Here is a 22172-nt window from a genome sequence, read left to right on the forward strand (position 1 = left end):
TGTAAGGAAGGGGTCCAGTTTCACTTTTCTGCATATGGCTAGCCAGTTTTCCCATTACCATTTATTAAATAGGGAATCCTTTCCCCATTGCTTGTTTTTATCAGGTTCGTCAAAGGTCAGATTGTTTTAGATATGTGGTATTATTTCTGATACCTCTGTTCTGTTCTATTGGTCTATATATCTCTTTTGGTACCAGTACCATGCTGTTTTGATTACTGTACCCTTGTAGTATAGTTTGAAGTCAGGTAGAGTGATGCCTCCAGCTTTGTTCTTTTTGCTTACTGCTGTGTTGGCTATGCAGGCTCTTTTTTGGGTTCATATGCAATTTAAAGTCATTTTTTCCAATTCTGTGAAGAAAGTCAATGGGAGATTGATGGGGATAGCATTGAATCTATAAATTACTTTGGGCAATATGGCCATTTTCACAATATTAATTCTTCCTATCCATGAGCATGGAATATTTTTCCATTTGTTTGTGTCCTCTTTTATTTCGTTGAGCAGTGGTTTGTAGTTTTCTTGAAGAGGTCCTTCACATCCCTTGTAAGTTGGATTCCTAGGTATTTTATTCTCTTTGTAGCAATTGTGAATGGGAGTCACTCATGATTTGGCTCTCCGTTTGTCTGTTATTGGTATATAGGAATGCTTGCGATTTTTACACATTAATTTTGTATCCTGAGGCTTTGCTGAAGTTGCTTATCAGCTTAAGGAGATTTTGGTCTGAGATGATGTGGTTTTCTAAATATACAATCATGTCATCTGCAAACAGAGACAATTTAACTTCTTTTCTTCCTATTTGAATGTGCTTTCTTTCTTTCTTTTGCCTGATTGCCCTGGCCAGAACTTCCAATATTGTGTTGAATAGGAGCGGTGAGAGAGGGCATCCTTGTCTTGTGCTGGTTTTCAAAGGGAATGCTTCCAGTTTTTTCCCATTCAGTATGATATTGGCTGTAGGTTTGTCATAAATAGCTCTTACTATTTTGAGATACGTTCCATCAATATCTAGTTTATTGAACGTTTTTAACATGAAGGGCTGTTGAATTTAGGCTGAGTGTATATCTTAAAACAATTGGTCAGCTTAGTCAGTGAACAGTGTTTGACAGACCTGAATAGCCAAATTAGGAAAAAGGATTGCAAGTTTATGTGAGTTCCTTGAGAAGGAAGATAGTTTTCCACTGAGTTTTGTTGATTCCTTCCTTACTTAATCTTTTGTTTCTATTTGTTTGAGGAAACGATGTAAACTTAGGTGTTACTAAGTTTTTTTAAACAAAAATTAATTATAGTCATATTTATAACTAAGCTAAAAGATATATTTAGTTAGGGGGAAATCTCATTTTTATTTTCTAATTTTGAGAGGTATTTTTAAAACTAAGATTGGTTTTTTTAATGAATTGTAAAAATCTATTGATGTTATTCTTTTAACTGAAGGGTGTAAGACAAAAATAAAATAAAATAGGCCGGGCGCGGTGGCTCAAGCCTGTAATCCCAGCACTTTGGGAGGCCGAGACGGGCGGATCACAAGGTCAGGAGATCGAGACCATCCTGGTTAACACGGTGAAACCCCGTCTCTACTAAAAAAATACAAAAAACTAGCCGGGCGGGGTGGCAGGCGCCTGTAGTCCCAGCTACTCGGGAGGCTGAGCCAGGAGAATGGTGTAAACCCGGGAGTCGGAGCTTGCAGTGAGCTGAGATCTGGCCACTGCACTCCAGCCTGGGCGACAGAGCTAGACTCCGTCTCAAAAAAAAATAAATAAATAAATAAAAATAAAATAAAATAAAATAAAATAAAATAAAATAAAATAAAATAAAATCGCTGGGTTTGGAATTGAAAACGAGGATCCAGTGCTGGTTTTGACACTTGATAGCCTGAGGGAATAGTGGTGGAACTTCCTGCATCTATAAAATGTGAGGAAAACGCATTTTAATATGCATAATAAACTAACACAGTCTTCCATTACCAATGCTTATTATCATTGTTGCTTTAACATGAAAGTATTCTCACTATATCAAAGTTACTAGCATAAAATCAATCATCAGTGAATCCATTATCAATATATTCAGTGTCTATCTGGCATCTTTGTCTTGCTAGTGTACCCACCTCCTCCTTTTGGTGGTGTCACTGGCTCTTTCCTTCACGGAACACATTCTGTGATGTGGGCAGATTTATTTCTTCTGTAGCCAATGGCATAAAAATTAATTAGAATGTCTGTCACTCTGGCCCCAAGGTTTTTCTAACATAAAGAAATGTTGAAAATTTTACTACAGAATAGCCATCTCCCACCACCTTCAATCCACAATCAACATTTTATTATGGCTAATTTATCCATTTATCTATCTTCCTACCCTACATTAATGCATTTTATGTTTTGATGCATTTAAAAGTGACTTGCAAGTATCAATACAGTTACTCTAAACACTTCAACACATATTGATTAGAGTTTAATATTTCCATGAGGCAGTGCAACTCAAATCTCTACCAGATATGGAACTGCATTATCCCAGATAATTGTTCTCTCATGCCCCTTTTCACTCAATCTCCATCTACATCTCTCAGCTGCAATCATTACCAGGGTGGTTTTCAACCATAGATTAGTTTTTGCCTATAGTAAAGCTGCAAATGTAATCTTTTGTGTAAGATTTCTTCATATGTGTTATTGTGTATACCAGTAGTTTATCCCTTTTTGTTTCTGAGTAGTATTCTATTGTATGAATATATTGGTTTGTTTATCAGTTACCCTATTAATGGGGGCATGAGGTGTTTTTGGTTTTCAGATATTATCAATAAAGCTTCTGTGAACATTCTTCTACATAGTCTCTCCTGCAGGTGTTTTCATTTCTCATGAGTAAATATTGAGAAATGAAAAGCCTGTCATAAGGCAGGTATAGGTTTAAAATTATCCCAACTTTTCTCGTAGTAAGGGTATAATGTTATATTTCCACAGTAATTTGTAGAAGTTTCAATTCCACATTCTCACCATCATTTGGTGTGTCAATAATTTTAAGTTTAGCTATTCTGGAGGGTGAATATTAGTATCTAATAGTAGTTTTATTTTACCTTTCTGTGATGTCTAATGATGTTGAGCACCTATTCATGCACTTATTGGCCATTCATACACCTTTTTAAATGATGAACCTACTCAATATTTTGCCCATTTTTAATTGGCTTCTTTGTCTTTTTATTGCTGAGCAGAATTTAGTTATTTATCGTAGACATCAGTCCTTTGTTAGATATATGTTTAGCAAATTGTTTTTTTTCTAGTTTATGGCTGGCTCATTTATTTCTTTTCTTTTTTACGGTTAGTGCCTCTTAGGACCTATCCTAGAAAAACCTCTGTCTACTTCTAATTTGAAAAAGTATTCTCCTTTGCTGTTTTCTAAAAGCCTTATAGTTTTAATATATAGATCTAAGATTCATCTGAAATTAACTTTTCAGTAACAACAAATCTGGGCCAGAGTTTGTTGTTGTTGTTGTTGATTGTTACCTGATTATTCCAGCACCATGTGTTTAAAACAAACAACAACAACAAAAACCCTTAGCTGTCCACACTGGGTTCCTTTTGTGCCTTTATTAAATATGAAATGGTTGTATATATGGGTCTGTTTTCTTGCCTCTTATTACATTGATCTGCTGTCAATTTTTATGCCACTACCACACTTTCATTAGTGTAGCATTATAATAAGTCTTAAAGTCATATGGTAGAAGTCCTCCAAAGCTGTTTTTCTTTTCAAGGTTGTCTTGACTATTCAAGATTTTTATTTTTTTTTTTGCATTTCTATATAAATTTTAGAAACATCTTGTCAATTTCTTTAAATAATTATGGTAACTCTTATTGTGTGGAATATATAGATTAATTTGGGGATAATTATTATCTATTTTGTATCTTGCAATCCATGGAAATGATGAATCCCATGATTTATTTATGTGTTCTTTAATTTCTCTAAGCAATTTTTGTAGTTTTCGGTGTAAACCTCAAATATTGTCTTAAATGCATTCTTAAGTAATAGCATGTATTTTCATACTTTTATAAATAGAATTGTTTTATTTAATTTTTAAAGTGATGCTAGTATAGAAAAAAATGTGACAAATTTTTGTATATTTAGCTTATAGCCTGTGACCTTGGTCATTTCACTTATTAATCATAATAGTTGTGTTGTCAAGTTCTTAGGATCTTCTTCAGAAACAATCGTGGTATCTGCAAGTAGAATTTTATTTCTTTCCACTTGTTGTGACTTTATTTCTTATTACACTCTTAAGACCTCCAGTAAAATGTTGAATAGAAATGATGTGAATAGGTATTCTTTTTCCCCATTATATGTTAAAACACTCAACATATGAACATGAAATATGATTGTAATTGTAGCTTTTAATAGCTTCTTAATTTGCTAAGAGTATTATGAATGAGTGTTGATCATCAAACGCTTTTCTACATTCATTGAAATGATCGCATAATTTTTTCTTGTTTATTCTCTTCATATGGTGAGTGATAATGATTTTTGAATGTTAAGCCAGTCTTGAACTTCTGTAAAACAGACACGATAAACAACATGATCATGATGCGTTGTTCTTTTTATATATTACTGAATTAATTTAACAATATTTTCAAGGGATGTAAAGGACATTAATATATGGATTTATATTTTGCAAGTGTTGTATTAATGGTATTGTGGCCTTCATAAAACCAATTGGAAAGTGTTCTCTCCTCACTCTATTTGATGAAAGAGTTTGTTTGGATTGATGCTATTTCTTCCTTAAATGTTTGCTAGCATTCACTACTGAAACCATATGAGCCTATAGTTTTTCTTTATAGAAATGTTTTGATAACAAATGTATATATAGCAGATGTAGAGTTTCTCAGATTTTATTATTCATTTCACGTTAGTTTTTATAAAATTTATTTTTCAAGAAATGTGTTCATTGCATCTATGTTGTAGAATTTGTTGGCATGTGCTAGATTTTTTTTTTATTTCAATAGATTTTGGGGAACAGGTGATTTTTGGTTATGTAGATAAGTTCTTTAGTGGTGATTTCTAGATTTTGATGCACCCATCACCAGAGCAGTGTACATTGCACCCAATATGTAGTCTTTTATTCCTCACCCCCCTCCCACTCTTCTTCCCAAATCCCCAAAGTCAATTATATAATTCTTAAGCCTTTGCATCCTCCTAGCTTAGCTCCCACTTATAGGTGAGAACAAATGATATTTGGTTTTCCGTTCCTGAGTTACTTCATGTAGAATAAGGGTCTCCAACCTCATCCAAGTTGCTGCAAATGCCATTATTTTGTTCTTTTTTGTGGCTGAGTAGTATCCCATGGTATATATATACACCTCATTTTCCCTATTCATTTGTAAGTTGATGGGCATTTCGACTGGTTTCATATTTTTGCAGTTGTGAACTGTGCTGCCATAAACATGTGTGAGCAAGTGTCTTTTCATGTAGTGCCCTCTTTTGCTTTGGGTAGATACTCAGTAGATATCTTAATATTGTACCACAGGTTCCTGAGACACTGTTTATTATTTTTCAATCTTTTACGTTTTTATTCTTCAGATTGGATTATTTATATTAGTATATATTCAGCCACCTTCCTTTCTTCAGTTTTCTCTTCCTTCTGTCATCTCCACTCTGTTAATCCTATCTAGTGAATTTTTCATTTCAGATATTGAATTTTTCTATTTCAATTTGGTATTTTATATAGTTTCAATTTCCTTACTGAGTCTTTTTATTTTTATTCTAACAGAACATAATTTCTTTTATGTCTTTAAGTATAATTATCATAGTTATTTTAGACTTCTTTGCTATTAATAGATCCAACAACTGAGTCATCTTACTGTTGTGGAATATTACCTGTTTTTTCTCTTAAATAGGGGTCACATTTTTCTTTCTTAGTATATCATTTTTATTTGTATTTTGGATTCTTTTAATAAGGTCACAGATACTTTTAATTTTGTTATTTTTTTTTCCTCAGGAGGGTTGATTGATTTCATTTTAGTAGGCATTTGACTTAGATGGACTAAAAGTACAAGTCTGTCTCCTTTGAAGTGGCCAGCAACTCAAATATCAGTTCAGTTGTTTTAACTGTGGCTGGGTTGTTTGGCATTTACCTTTCTCATTCCTGATTCAGTGGTCAGCTAGATATTTGGGCAGAAAAAAATACATATATAATATATGTATATAACGTATATATCTATACTACATAATTATATATCTGTATGTGTGTGTGTATATATACATATAGAAATAAATACGCACACACACACGTATAGTTTTTTGTTGTTGTTGTTGCTGTTTTTACTTTCTGGCTCTCTCTTTTCCTGGATTGTCACATGCCCCCCTTTCCCCTCTCCACACACTTTTCAACAGATACAACCCTGAGCCATTTCCTTCTTCCAGGTGTTCACGTTCCTTCACTCTCCACCTGCCTATTTGATTTTTGGTTGGTTTTTATTTTGTTTTGTCTTCATCTCCAGTTCCTTTGTGTAGCTTTGTTTTTGCATTTTTTTGTTTTTGTTTTCATCTATATTCTAAATTTGGTTGTTTTAATAGGAGATGTATACCATACCAAAAGTACAATTCCCAGAATGTGTGTTTGCATTTGTCTTCTAAGTGAACTCCTGAATTAATCCAGCTGTGTTATCTACATAGACAGCCATGTCGTCTGTCTCAGGCAGTTCTCCTTTGACCAGATCTTTCCATTATAAAAGCTCAGGGACATTAAGGTGGTTCTCAAACCCCTTTGTTAAAGAACTGTGCCATTTTACTAAGATTATGTAATTTTTAATGTTTTAATACAAAGGAATATTTTATTTAGCAGAGGGTTAAACTATTCTGCTATGATTTTGTAGCTAAATGACATGAATTAATACTTATAATAAAGATTTTTGTTCTGATTAGTGGGTAGTGTTATTTTTATACAAAAAAGCAGATAAAATCTCAGTCCATAACTTCAGGGATAAAGGAAATATAATTTTTAAAAATTTTCTAAGTGATAAAAGCCTATACATTGGGTACAGTGTACACAGGAGATGAGTACACCAAAATTTCAGAAATCATCACTAAACAGGCAACCAAACAACACTTGTTTCCCCAAAAACTATTGAAATAATAGAAATAATAATAAAAAAGAGCTCCCAGTAAAAGAATATCTAATTTTTCTTTTTTTTTTTTACTTTTCATTGTAAGCCTCTACCACCTGGTAGGAGAAGTTAGTATCAGTAAATTTGGTATCTTCTCCTTTTTCTTCCTAGGGAGTATTTCCACATGCTAGTGGGTTATAGATGCCAAACAGTAGAGAAAATAATTTAGTCCTTGGTTCATCTGACTACACTGGCATCCACTAAAAGTCTATTATTTCTTTGGGTATTTGTCATCTATACATAGCCTTCTTTTCATCTTAAGGACTCCTATTAAGTCTTGTTATCTCTCTCAGCTAACCCCTGGGATTCTTTTAATGGCATGAGTTCTTGTTCCTGTGTTCAGAGATCTGTTATCATGTTTGTAATTTCTTGGTGCTACTTACTTACTCTCAAACACATAGTGCCTGTGTATCTCTCTCTCTTTGACTATTCAGACATTAGCTCTTTCTCTTTTGCCTCTCTCTTGGCACCATAGAGTATGGCAAAATTCTGAGATTTGGCCAGGCATGGTGACTCACGACTGTAATCCCAGCACTTTGGGAGGCCGAGGCGGGTGGATCACCCGAGGTCAGGAGTTCGAGACCAGCCTGGCCAACATGGCGAAATTCTGTCTTTACTAAAAGTACAAAAATTAGCTGGGCATGGTGGCAGGCGCCTGTAATCCAAGCTACTCAGGAGGCTGAGACAGAATTGCTTGAATCCGAGAGGCAGAGGTTCCAGTGAGCCGAGATCGCACCACTGCACTCCAGACTGGGCTACGATAGCAAGATTTTCTTTCAAAAAAAAAAAAACACGAAAAAACAAAAAAAACCCTGAGATTTTGCTGCTGCATTCCTGAAACTCCCTCAGGACCATAAATACCTCGCTCTTTCTCTCTTTTTCTCTCTCTTTCCTTTCTCCACCAGCCCCTCCCACAACACCATCACATACCATTCACTCACATGGAGAGCTAGGCTTCAGAAGCCCCCTGGAATTCCCAATACTGACACACTCCCTGATTCTCTTCCTGCCCCTGGAGAAAGACTTCTTTTCTAGTCTGGTGGCTAAGAAGTTCTGCCTTCATAACAAAACTGTTTATACTCTTAGTCTCTCAGGGTTTAGACTTCTGAAACCCAAAAGCTTTGCTTTCTAAAAGGGTGGGTGTGAGAATAAAAATCTAGCTTGAAGGAAGTAAAGTTATAAGTTTGATAGGAATTGAGGGGGAGGAGGTAGTGAAAATTAGTTAATTTTTTGGAACCCTGTCTTATCACATACATTTGCCCTTTATACATTTATTATTTTTGCTATTCAAATAAAAGTAACAATACGTATTTTTACAGAATAATTTTTAATTTGTGCTTATTAAATTTTTCTGTTTTCTATCATCTTGAATATAATAAACAAAGTGTAAATATATGTATATGTCTGTATAATTACGGTCAAGAGTTTAAAGTTTATATTCTAAATTGTCTCATTTATAATTTTTATGCTAAAGAATGTGTAATGAGAGACCTCTGTGGAATTTTGATGCAAATATCAACCAAAAATTCTTGGTAGCATAGATCATCTGTCTCATTCAAGACCTAATGGTGAATTATTAGACAAACATCTCTGTAAATACAAGATTGGTTTATTCTTACCATGAATAAAGGGGAATTCTCATACAGTTTTACTTTACTGTCTTTTAGACCTTACAGTTTAATATCTAAATATTAGACATTTACATTAGAGATCTAATTAGACTATCTATCTGATATTCATTAGATAGCCTAATGGATTTGTCATTATTATCCTTCTGTCACTTTCCATTTTTAAAAATTTCCCTTATTATACCAGCATCTTCAGTGTATTATATAAGAAAAACGTTTATAAAATTGTTCTTAGCATGAGAAAACATAATATACCAAGGAAACAGGAAGGAATTTCAGAAATTAGAATAAATTAAAACTTTGAATGAATTTTTATGTTTAAAAATGTGCCATGTTTGTAGGGTCTTTTGAATTGCCTGTAATATACTATAACTGATTTCAGCTTGATATGTATTTTTTAACGTAAAAAAGATTTCGTGTACTTTGAAGAAAGTAGCCTTTTTTATCATTATTGTAACAATAATGTGATATTTATGTTTTAATTACCACAAAACAGCAACCACCACGGACTAACTAAAATGAACTTTGTACGGCTTCCATGCTACACACATACTGATCATTAAAAGTTTTCTCAGGATGATGAAATTTTAAAAATTATGTTAACTTAACCATAATTTTAACAACAATTTATGTCAAAACAATATTTTTTCTGTATCCTTCATCTCCTTATCTATAGAATGGGGGTAGGTTTGACTAAGTGATTCCAAGATCTTATTTGGCTCTAAAAGTATTTGATTCTAATAAACAATGAAATAACAGCAAATATCATTAAGTATAGATAATGAGTATCAAAGGAATAATGATGCAGTGCTCTACTACATAAATAACCTTTTATTAACTGTAATTGTTCTTTACCTGCTATTGTGAATCAGTCGAGTTTTGGTGTTAAATTGTGGTGTTTTTAAACAAACAGTATAATTTTATTTTTTTATTTTATTTCATTTTTCTCAGTTTAAGTATAATTGATAAATAAAAATTGTATACATTTAAGGTACACACGTGATGTTTTGATATATGTATGAATTATAAAATGTAACAAGCTAATGCCTCTATCTCTTCAAATAGTTACCTATTTTTCTATAGTGAGAACAATTAAGATTAAGATCTACTTTTTAAGCAAATTTTAAGTGTACAATGCTTTGCTATTAACTACAGTCACCATAATGTACATAAGATCTCCAGGACTTTTTCATCTTATAACTGAAAGTTTGTTCTTGATTGAATGGTTCACTGAGGGCACAGGTGCAATGGCCCCACACACGCATAAATTTTAATATTTGCATTTTTGCTTCTTGACTCAGCATAATCTCTCATCTATCCTCTCCAGTGAATTCTTAATTACTGATTATTTATGTCTTTACCTGCTTTGTTTGCAAGTTTTGCAAGAAATTTTGCATATTATTGTATGTGTGTGAATGTGTGTGTATAGCAATAAAATCATTTCTGTTATAAGCACTTGATAGAAGCATATATCTTTATATCGATCTTGCGATTTCAGAGTAGTTTTGTATATATGAGTGATCCTACCTTATTTTATTGCATAACATTGCAAAATAACCTTGGCTGTTATACTTCAAGGTCTCAGTTGTTGAGTCATTAGCAGCTATGGAATAGATCAGAATTATATTACAGCTGCACAACTACAAACAAAGGGTAATCCAAGATCTTTCATGCTTAACATCAGCATATGGACAACTTCTTAGCACTTGCCTGAAAGAAAGTTAATTTGGGAATTTCAAGCTAAATTCCCTCAGGATGACTTCTCTGAATGATTTTTAACTCCTGTAATACAAATAGAAAGGCATGTGAAAATAAGTAGTATGCAATTAAAACAGAGGGCAATAACACAGACATTTGTGTATACATCTTCCAAAACCGGTCATTTTTAAAGAATGTATTGTAGCATATTTAGTTTATACATGCATGCGCTTGGGAAATATTTAGTTCACTGACATCCTGGGTGGAAACTAGTAATAGAAATAGATCTGTGACAATTTGTTAGAATTATTGAGTCTATAATTTTAAAATTAAGCACACAGTGGCATCTACCAGAATTACAAACAAGAAACTGAATTTCAGAACATTTAAATTTCAGAAATCTGCGTGGCTGTCTGGACTATTGAGACCACCTCCTGTTCTTCCTGCTTAAACCATCTCTCTGCCTATACCCCCACCCATATGCCCTGAATCCATACTCCTCCTAATAGGCAAATTGATCTTGGGGAAATCAGATCAAATCTCCTATATAAGACGAAGAATATTTTCCCAGTGTACCTCATATAAATTAAAACCATCCCTGTGGACTCTAAGTGCTGTCACGACTACATCTGCCTCTTCGACTTTATCTTCCACTCCTCTCTCCGCAGCATTGCAGCCACACTGGCATGGACATGCCAAGTGCATTTCTGCTATGCTCGCTAATCCATTTGCCTAGACCTGCCCTACCCCTGCCCCTGCCCATGGATCTTCTAATTTTTTTAATTTCATAGACTTTATTTTTAGAGCAGTTTTAGGTTTTACAGGAAAATTGGACAGAAGATATAAGAAGTTTTCATATACCCCCTCTCCTTTCTCATCCCTTACACTGTATTTCGTATTATTAACATTTTGCATTAGTATGGTACAATCGTTATAATTGGTGAAGTAATATTGATATATTGTTATTAAATAAAGTCCATTAAGGTTTACTCTTTGTGCTGTTGAAGTCTATGCATTTTAACAAATGTATAACATCATGCATCCATCATTATATAACATACAGAACAGTTTTACTGCCCTAAAATTCTCCTGTGCGCCACCTATTTATCCCTTCTTCTTCCTTCCTCCTAAACTCTTGGCAATCACAAATTCTTTTTACTGTCTCTATATTTTTGCCTTTTCCAGGATGTCATATAGTTGGAATTATGTAGTTTGCGGCTTTTGCAAACTGGCTTCTTTCACTAAGCAATATGGATTCAAGGTTCCCCCATGTCTTTTATGGCTAAGATAGATCATTTCTTTTTAGCACTGAATAATATTTCATTTTATGGCTTTACTACAGTTTGTTGATCATTTCATCTATTGAAGGACATCTTGGTTGCTTTCAGGTTTTTGCAATTATGGGAAAGATTGCTATAAACATTCATGTGCCGGTTTTTATGTATACATAAGTTTTCAACTCTTTTCAGTAAATGCTTAGAACAATATTGATGAATCATATGGTAACAGTATGTTAACTTTTGTTAGACATTGCCACACTGTTTGCCAAAGTGGATGTACAAATTTGTATTCTCACCAACAATGAATATGAGTTCCTGTTGGCTCCACATTCTCACCAGGATTTGTTAGATCCACGTTACGGATTTTGGTCATTCTAATCGGTGTACAGTAGTATCTCATTGTTGTTTTAATTTGCCATTTCCTGATGATATATGATGTTGAGCATCTTTTCATATGCTTATTTGCCATCTGTATATCTTTGATGGTGTGTCTGTGCAGATCTTTTGCCCACTTTTTAATTGGGTTCTTTGTTTTCTTATGATTGAGTTTTCAAAGTTTGTTGTATTTTTTGGACATAACCCCTTTATCTAATACATGTTTTGCAAATATTTTCTCCCAGACTTTAGTTTATCTTTTTATTCTCTTAACATGTCATTCGCGGAAGAGAAGTTTTTAATTTTAATGAGGTATAGTGTATAAATTTTTTTGTGGATAACACTTTTGGTGTTGTATCTAAAAAGTTGTCACCAAACCAATGGTCACGTAAATTGTCTTTTATTTATGTTCTAGAAGTTTTATAGTTTGCCTTTTACATTTAGGTCTATAATTCATTTTGAATTAATTATTGTGAGTTCTAATAATTTTTTATTACTGTTTCTCATTTGTATTCTGATTTTAATGTCAACTTCTCAAAGGGGCCTTTCCTAATCACCCTAGCTAAAGCAGTCCCTCCCAACCAATCACTGTTTGATCCATTATTCTAACTTTCCCCTAGCATTGCCATTATCTAAAATTATATTGTCCTTTATTTTCATTCTTACTTTTTATTTTTCTAGAAGTCCTATGTGAGCTGAGACTCAGTTTATTTTGTTTACTGTTCTATCCCCAGGGTCTAAGATAGTACTTGAAAATTATTTAGTGAATAAATGAATGAAAAAGAAATGCATTTAACAAAACTCACAGACACATAATGATATATGTTCAAGTCCTTATCTATGAGTGTCTTTGTAAGTAACAAAGACAGACAACTTATAGGAATGAAAACTAGGGTAGCAAAGAGGAAGCAACATTCAAACAAAAGTATTACTATTTTGTTTGTTCTGCCTGTAACATGTATTAAGCCCAACTGAATCTAGAATATAATGCCACAAGAATGTTAGTAATGTTAGCTAGAATCTTAGTAATGTTGAATGATTTGCATGGAAGTTTTTCAAGTCCCTTATCTATTGCCAATAGACTTTATTTTTGGATCAGACCTACTTAAAGATTGTGAACAGTCAACAGAGCTCAACAAATTAGATATAGAATGAATGTTCCACAACAGAATAAAAGCCATATATGACAATCTCACAACTAACATCACACCTATGGTGAAAAGTTGAAAGCTTTTTCTCTAAGATCAGGAACAAGACAAAGATGCCCGCCCTCACCACTTCTGTTCAACATAATACTGAAAATTCAAGATAGGGCGTTTAGGCTAAAGAAAGAAATAAAAGGTATCCAAACAGAAAAGAATAAAGTGAAATTATCTCTGTGTACTGATGACATGATATTACAGAAAAAAAATTAAAGAATCCAGCAAAAAAAATGTTAGAATAAACAAACTTATTAAAGTTTCAGGATCAAAATCAACTTACAAAAAATTGGTAATGTTTCTATACACTAACAACAGACTGCCTGAAAAGAAAAAATTAAGAAAACAATCCCATTTACAAAAGTGTCAAAAGGAATAAAATACTTAGGAGTCATATTAACCAATGAAGTGAAATATCTGTATACTGAAAACCATAAAACATTAATGAAAAAAAAGAAGATATCACAAATAAATGGAAAGATACCCCATGTTTTTGAATTGAAAGAATTAATATTGTTAAAATGTCCATACTACCCAAAGCATTCTATAGATTCAATGCAATACCTATCAAAATTCCAATGTCATTCTTCACAGAAATAGAAAAAAAAATCCCAATATTTGTATGGAACTACAAAAATTCCTGAATAACTGAAGTAACCTTTACCAAAAAGATAAAAGCTGGATTCCAAGTCTTTGCGATTGTGAATAGTGCTGCAATAAACATACATGTGCATGTGTCTTTATAGTAGCATGATTTATAATCCTTTGGGTATATACCCAGTAATGGGATGGCTGGGTCATATGGTATTTCTAGTTCTAGATCCTTGAGGAATCGCCATACTGTTTTCCAGAATCATTGAACTAGTTTACAATCCCACCAACAGTGTAAAAGTGTTCCTATTTCTCCACATCCTCTCCAGCACCTGTTGTTTCCTGACTTTTTAATGATTGCCATTCTAACTGGTGTGAGATGGTATCTCATTGTGGTTTTGATTTGCATTTCTCTGATGGCCAGTGATGATGAGCATTTTTTCATGTGTCTGTTGGCTGTATGTATGTCTTCTTTTGAGAAATGTCTGTTCATATCCTTTGCCCACTTTTTGATAGGGTTGTTTTTTTCTTGTAAATTTGTTTGAGTTCTTTGTAGGTTCTGGATATTAGCCCTTTGTCAGATGAGTAGATTGCAAAAATTTTCTCCCATTCTGTAGGTTGCCTGTTCACTCTGATGGTAGTTTCTTTTGCTGTGCAGAAGTTCTTTAGTTTAATTAGATCCCATTTGTCAATTTTGGCTTTTGTTGCCATTGCTTTTGGTGTTTTAGACATGAAGTCCTTGCCCATGCCTATGTCCTGACTGGTATTGCCTAGGTTTTCTTCTAGGATTTTTATGGTATTAGGTCTAACATTTAAGTCTCTAATCCGTCTTGAATTATTTTTCGTATAAGGAGTAAGGAAAGGATCCAATTTCAGCTTTTCACTTATGGCTAGCCCATTTTCCCAGCACCATTTATTAAATAGGGAATTCTTTCTCCATTTCTTGTTTTTCTGAGGTTTGTCAAAGATCAGATGGCTGTAGATGTGTGATATTATTTCTGAGGACTCTGTTCTGTTCCATTGGTCTATATCTCTGTTTTGGTACCAGTACTATGCTGTTTTGATTACTGTAGCCTTGTAGTATAGTTTGAAGTCAGGTAGTGCGATGCCTCCGCCTTTGTTCTTTCGACAACCCAAATGTCCATCAGTGACAGACTGGATTAAGAAAATGTGGCACATATACACCATGGAATACTATGCAGCCATAAAAAGGGATGAGTTTGTGTCCTTTGTAGGGACATGGATGCAGCTGGAAACCATCATTCTCAGCAAACTATCGCAAGAACAGAAACCCAAACACTGCATGTTCTCACTCATAGGTGGGAATTGAACAATGAGATCACTTGGACTCGGGAAGGGGAACATCACACACCAAGGCCTATCATGGGGAGTGGGGAGGGGGGAGGAATGGCATTGGGAGTTATACCTGATGTCAATGACGAGTTGATGGGTGCTGACGAGTTGATGGGTGCAGCACACCAACATGGCACATATATAACAAACCTGCACGTTGTGCACATGTACCCTAGAACTTAAAGTATAATAATAAAAAAAAGAAAAAAAAAAGATAAAAGCTGAAGGCACTATACTACTGGATTTCAAAATATATTACAAACCTATAATAAACAAAACCGCATGATACTGGCATAAAAACAGACACACTGACCAGTGGAATAGGATAGAGAGCCCAGGAATAAACCCATACATTTATGGTGAATTGATTTTTGACAAAGATGCCAAGATCATACAATGGGGAAAGAACAGTCCCTTCAAAAAATAATATTAGGAATACTTGATATTCATATACAGAAGAATAAAAATAGGCTTTTATTTCAAACCTTGTATAAGAATCAACTCAAAGTAGATTAAAACCTTAAATGTAAGACCTGAAACTATAAAGCTATTAAAAGAGGACATAATGGGAAAAGCTCCATAACATTGATTGGTCTGGGCAATGATTTGTTGGATATAACCTCAAAAGCAAAAGCACCAAGAGAAAATAAAGATATCACAAATAAATAGAAAGATATCCCACAAATAAATTCTTTCATGGATTGAAAGAATTAATAGAGAAAATGTCCATACTACTGAAAGCATTGTATAGATTCAATGCAATATCTATCAAAATTCCAATGTTATTATTCACAGAAATAGAAAAAAAACCCTAAAATGTGTATGGAAGGAACTACATGGACTTATATCAGACTGAAAGTTTCTGCACAGTAAACAACAAAGTGAAGAGAAAACCCATAGATCAGGAGAAAATGTTTGCAACTCATATATCAAATAAGAGGGTAAATAGCCAAAATATACAAGGAAATCAAAGTACTTAAGAAGAAAACCCAAATGTCCATCAGTGACAGACTGGATTAAGAAAATGTGGCACATAGACACCATGGAATACTATGCAGCCATGAAAAAGGATGAGTCTGTGTCCTTTGTAGGGACATGGATGCAGCTGGAAACCGTCATTCTCAGCAAGCTATCACAAGAACAGAAAACCAAACACAGCATGTTCTCACTCATAGGTGGGAACTGAACAATGAGATCACTTGGACTCGGAAAGGGGAGGGATTGCATTGGGAGTTATACCTGATGTAAAGGACAAGTTGATGGGTGCTGACAAGTCGATGGGTGCAGCACACCAACATGACACAAGTATACATATGTAACAAACCTGCACATTATGCACATGTACCCTAGAACTTAAAGTATCATTAAAAAACAAAAAAACCAGTGACATCTGGAAAAAAAAAAAAAAAAAGAAGAAGAAAACAAATAACCCTAGTGAGTGAAGGACTCAAATGGATATTTCTTGAAAGAAGAGATACAAATTGCCAACAAATTCATGAGAAAATACTCAACATCTCTAATTATAAGAGAAATGTAAATTAAAACCACAATGAGAGATTGCCTCACAGCTGTTAGGGTGACTATTATCAAAAGATAACAAGTGTTGGCAAGCACGTGGAGAAAAGGGAACCCTCATACATTGTAGGTGGTATTGCAAATTAATAGAGACATTTTGGAAAACAGTATGAAGTTTCCTCAAAAAATTAAAAATAGAATTATTGTGAGATCCAGCAATCTCACCACTGCATATATATCCAAAGGAATTGAAGTCAGTATGTTGAAGAGTTGTCTGCACTCCCATGTTGACTGCAGTACTTTCACAATAGTCAAGATATGGAAACAATGTAAGTGTCCATCAATGGATGAATGGATTTTTAAAATGTGATATATTTACACAATGGAATACTATTCAGCCTTAAAAAAGGAAATTTGTCATTTTTGGCAACATGAATGAAACTAGAGGACATTGTCTTAAGTGAAATATCTAACGACATTTTAGTGGAAAATGATATAGGTCTAACCATGTCATCAAAAAACTCAATTATTTTATCTTCCAGAGGCTGAAAGACGAACCAACATGACTGAAAATAAACAAACTAACAGAAGGCATTTGAATTTATGATAAAAGTAAACAATAGAGAAATTATGACTTGGCTTAATGAATGTAAGAAAAGTAAACAATAGAGAAATTATGGCTTGGCTTAATGAATACAACAAGAAGCATCAAGCATCTGAAGGGGGTGTGTGTGTGTATGTGTGTATTCTTCTTTGTGTATTTATGTGCCATTAGATATATCATTAGCTTCTGGATTTCTGCATTAATACATGCCATGCATGTAAAAGCTGTATAAAATGCTTTTCCCTATGCTATTCAGCAGTAATTTTTTGAAAGTCAGAGATTGCTGTATGCAAATGTTACTAAGTTCTACCAATCTCTAAAAATCGCATTTAATAACAATATGCCAGACTTTTTATGTATAGAAAGAAATAGAATTATGTTATAAACACAATAATCAGCTATTTATCTTTTCAATATCTTCTGGGAAAAATTTGCAAGGTTTTGAAAGTCCACTTTAAATTTAAATTATAATGGTGGACATTTATGTTCTCAGGGTATCCATGTAATATATAGATAGCAAAATATCTTTGTTTCAGTTTAAACATGAAAATCCAAAATTAGCGTGTCATAATCAAGGGAATTGCCTAATGTTGTCTTTCTGAAGATAAATGACATTTTAAAGTTTTTTATTATAAAATCTTATGATAAAATCAATGGGACTTTTTCATAAGTTAGAGAAGAAAATAAAACATCTAGCCTAATCTGACCTCCCAACTATAGAAATTGAATTCTATTTTAAATGATTTCCTTTGATATTTGGACATATGCCTATTCTTTGCATGATTATGGCTGGAATTGGTGAGCATAGAATTGTGTGTGCATACTAATGTATGTGTGTGTGCATGTGTATGTGTTTTGCTTACATAAATCACATTATTATTTTTTGATTAGTTAAATGTCTATCTTTTCTGAAGCATGAGATTTTTACTAAATGCAATAAATTTAGTGTACATTCAATTTTTCAAAACTATTTCAATCTACTCTGTGCCAAACTCAAATTGTAATGCCATAAGAATTATATTGCATGTATTTTATAACTCCAATCTACTTATTGGAAGGAGGGGGTGGTGAAACATATGTCATGTAGCTGTTAAAGGAGATCTTTGCCAGGTACTTCTAAAGAAGATTTTAATTCAGGAGAAAATAATTGCAAAACAGAGAAGGTCTGTGAGAAGAATCTATCTTGAGCACTTAAGCTGAAACCAGAAGTCCAACAATGACCTCTGAATTATGGGGGTCACCTTGTATCCTCTATTTATCTTTAAAATTGAGCTTATCCTGAAATGTTTGCTTAAAGGCAAATGTTATTTCCTGATCAAGATCTTACAATGAATTAGTGCCAGAGACAGAACTTGGATTAAAGGAAAGAAAACATCTTTTGACTTTTAGGTCCATTATTATCAATATGTTTAGTTTCATAGCTTGTCTCCTCCTATTGGAGTCTTAATTCCTTTAAAACTGGAATTTCATCACACTAATCTTTGTATCCCTTAGAACACCAGGTACAAGATCATGTACTTAAAAATGTATTGACTTGAATAATTTTCCAGTGCAGTCTACTTATCTACATAAATATTCAGTTAGCAGATTAGACATGAAATGGCAACATTATTGAACATTGGCTGCATCTTAACCATTCTGTTAATTCCATTTGCATAGTCTTTGTTCAAGTATTTTACAGTTCAAGCTTTCTTTTGGACCATAATCCAAACATATTTAAAAAATAAAAATGAAGTCCATTGTGGGTATTTTTTACTTTCATAGAAGAAAGTGTAATTTAAACCTGTTGGTTGATAAAATAGAAAAAGCATCTTGGGATCCAAGTTTTTCTTCGGGATACCAATCTGAGTGGTCTGTCACTTTCTGCTTACAACATACTATGCTTATCAAACTAAACTCCTCAAAATGGAACTCATGAGCCTCTATGATATGGCTCCTGACTACATGTCCAACTTTATCTTCAGTCAACCTATGGCTTTCATATTCTCATGAGTCAACGTATTAGCTATCTTTCTACTCCTAGAATATCTCAACTTTGCCATTTTAGGAGTTTTCACTTGCTTTCCTATATGCCTGAAATGCATATCCTTGATTAGTCCCATGGTTGACTCCATAGCCCTACAGTTCTTGGATTTAAATATCCTAGATATTTAAGTATCTTGTAAAGGGGTGTTTTCTGACCATCTTATCTGTAAAGTAGCTCCCCATCAGAGGTACTTGCTGTCACATCACACTTTTTATTTCTTTCACAGCATGCGTCACAATAATGATCATATTCAGTAGCTGTCTTCTAAAACAAAGTATAAGTTCCATAAATATAGTAACCTTTTTCTACCTTTTTCCTGAATATACCCACTGTGCAGAAAACAGTGGCCAATAGAAAGTAAAAGTCTAGGAAATGATTTTTGAATGAAAAAACAAATATTTACTGAAAATCTGTGACTTTTAGATCTTAATTTAAGCGGTAAATTAATTTGAAGGGTGAAGTATAATTCTGATACTTTTTTGCATTTTTCTTTTCTTTAAAACCAATGACTAGTAAGTATCCATGTTGTAAGGCAGCCAAACTGCACTACTATTTCAACAATTAAGACTGAAGCATAGGAAATTAGGAAGTTTTCCAAAGTAGTAATAGGGATAAAAAAGAATTTTTTAGCTTTGTTTATATTCAAACAAGAAATAACTATATTTTAAAAATTTTCCCCATCAGAGGTACTGAACGTAAATAAGTGCCTTATGATACCAAGTATTTTTTCATATCTATATCCATTTTAATAATTACCTTATGCAGAAGTTCATAGATTTAGAAGTTTGTTGGAAAGTTATTTCTAATCTCCTAATAAGTTGAAAGAAAATGATGACTTCAAACAATATATTGAAACCTTATTAAGAGAAACTGGCCATGTGTGGTGGCTCATGCCTGTAACTCCAGCACTTTGGGAGGCCAAGGCTGGTGGATCACCTGAGGTCAGGTGTTTGAGACCAGCCTGGCCAACATGGCAAAACCCGTCTTTACTGAAAATACAAAAATTAGCTGGGTGGGGTGGCGGATGCCTGTAATCACAGCTACTCAGAAAGCTGAGGGAGGAGAATCACTTGAACCCGGGAGGCGGATGTCGCAGTGAGCCAAGATTGTGCCATTGCACTCCAGCCTGAGTGACAAGAGTGAAACTATGTCTCAGAAAAACATAAATAAATAAAAAAAGAAACTGTGTGAAACTCCCTCCAGAAAAAAGAAAAAAAAAAAAGGAAGAATAGCAGGAGTCTGTTTTTATATGAATGTCATTGAGCTTAACAGATCTAGAAGTTAAGCTTTGAAGAGTTTTAACTATGTATGTGATTCTCATAATATCTATTTAATTCAGAGGAAAATCAGAATAATTTCTTATAAGGAAATTTGTGATCTTAATGCACAGTACTATAATATTGACAACACTTCATTAAAATTATAAGTACTTATTGGTTTCCTTTCAAATTGTCACATCTGTGCCATTTCTACCTGTATGGCTTTTACAATTATAATTTATATTTACCAATTTTCCTTTTTAACATAGTATAAGGTATGAAAGATTTTTTTTATCACTTCCTAATTATTTTGTTATATTTTGCTATCATCTATGTTCTGAAAGTTATTTATGTCTCTTATATCTGTATGGTGGAAATTTTTTTTTATTCTTTAATTTCTAGGGTACATGTACACAACGTGCAGGTTTGTTACATGGGTATACACGTGCCTTGTTGGTTTGCTGCACCCATGAACTCATTTACATTAGGTATTTCTCCTAATGCTATCTCTTCCCTTACCCCCCAACCCACAACAGGCCCCACTGTGTGATGTTCCCCTGTGTTCAAGTGTTCTCATTGTTCATTTCCCACCTATGAGTGAGAACATGCGGTGTTTGGTTTGTCCTTGTGATAGTTTGCTGAGAATGATGGTTTCCAGCTTCATCCATGCAAAAGACATGAACTCATCCTTTTTTATGACTGCATACTATTCCATGGTGTATATGTGCCACATCTTCTTAACCCAGTCTGTCATTGATGGACATTTGGGTTGGTTCCAAGTCTTTGCTAATGTGAATAGTGCCGCAATAAACATGCATGTGCATGTGTCTTTATAGTAGCATGATTTATAATCCTTTGGGTATATACCCAGTAATGGGATGGCTGGGTCAAATGGTATTTCTAGTTCTAGATCCTTGAGGAATCGCCACACTGTCTTCCACAATGGTTGAACTAGTTTACACTCCCATCAGCAGTGTAAAAGCATTCCTATTTCTCCACATATTCTCCAGCATCTGTTGTCTCCTGGCTTTTTAATGATTGCCATTCTAACTGGTGTGAGATGGTATCTCATTGGGGTTTTGATTTGCATTTCTCTGATGACCAGTGATGATGAGCATTTTTTCATGTTTCTGTCGGCTGCATAAATGTCTTCTTTTGAGAAGTGTCTCTTCATATTCATTGCCCATTTTGTGATGGGATGTATGTTTTTTTCTTGTAAATTTGTTTAAGTTCTTTGATTCTGGATATTAGCCCTTTGTCAGATGGGTAGATCGCAAAAATTTTCTCCCATTCTGTAGGTTGCCTGTTCACTCTAATGGTAGTTTCTTTTGCTGTACAGAAGCTCTTTAGTTTAATTAGATCCCATTTGTCTATTTTGCCTTTTGTTGCCATTGCTTTTGGTGTTTTAGTCATGAAGTCTTTTCCCATGCCTATGTCCTCAATGGTATTCCCTAGGTTTTCTTCTAGGGTTTTTTTATTATTATTATTATTATACTTTACGTTGTAGGGTACAT

The 22172-nt window shown here is 33.8% G+C and overlaps 1 protein-coding gene across 6 annotated transcripts in view; it reads left to right on the forward strand.

The window, feature by feature from the left end:
• SPAG16 (sperm associated antigen 16) overlaps positions 1-22172 on the forward strand; it is a 1155561-nt gene that overhangs the window by 987437 nt on the left and 145952 nt on the right. The window lies entirely within an intron of this gene.

This window comes from Papio anubis, chromosome 10, assembly GCF_008728515.1.
Source record: "Papio anubis isolate 15944 chromosome 10, Panubis1.0, whole genome shotgun sequence".
Taxonomy (NCBI): Eukaryota; Metazoa; Chordata; class Mammalia; order Primates; family Cercopithecidae; genus Papio; species Papio anubis.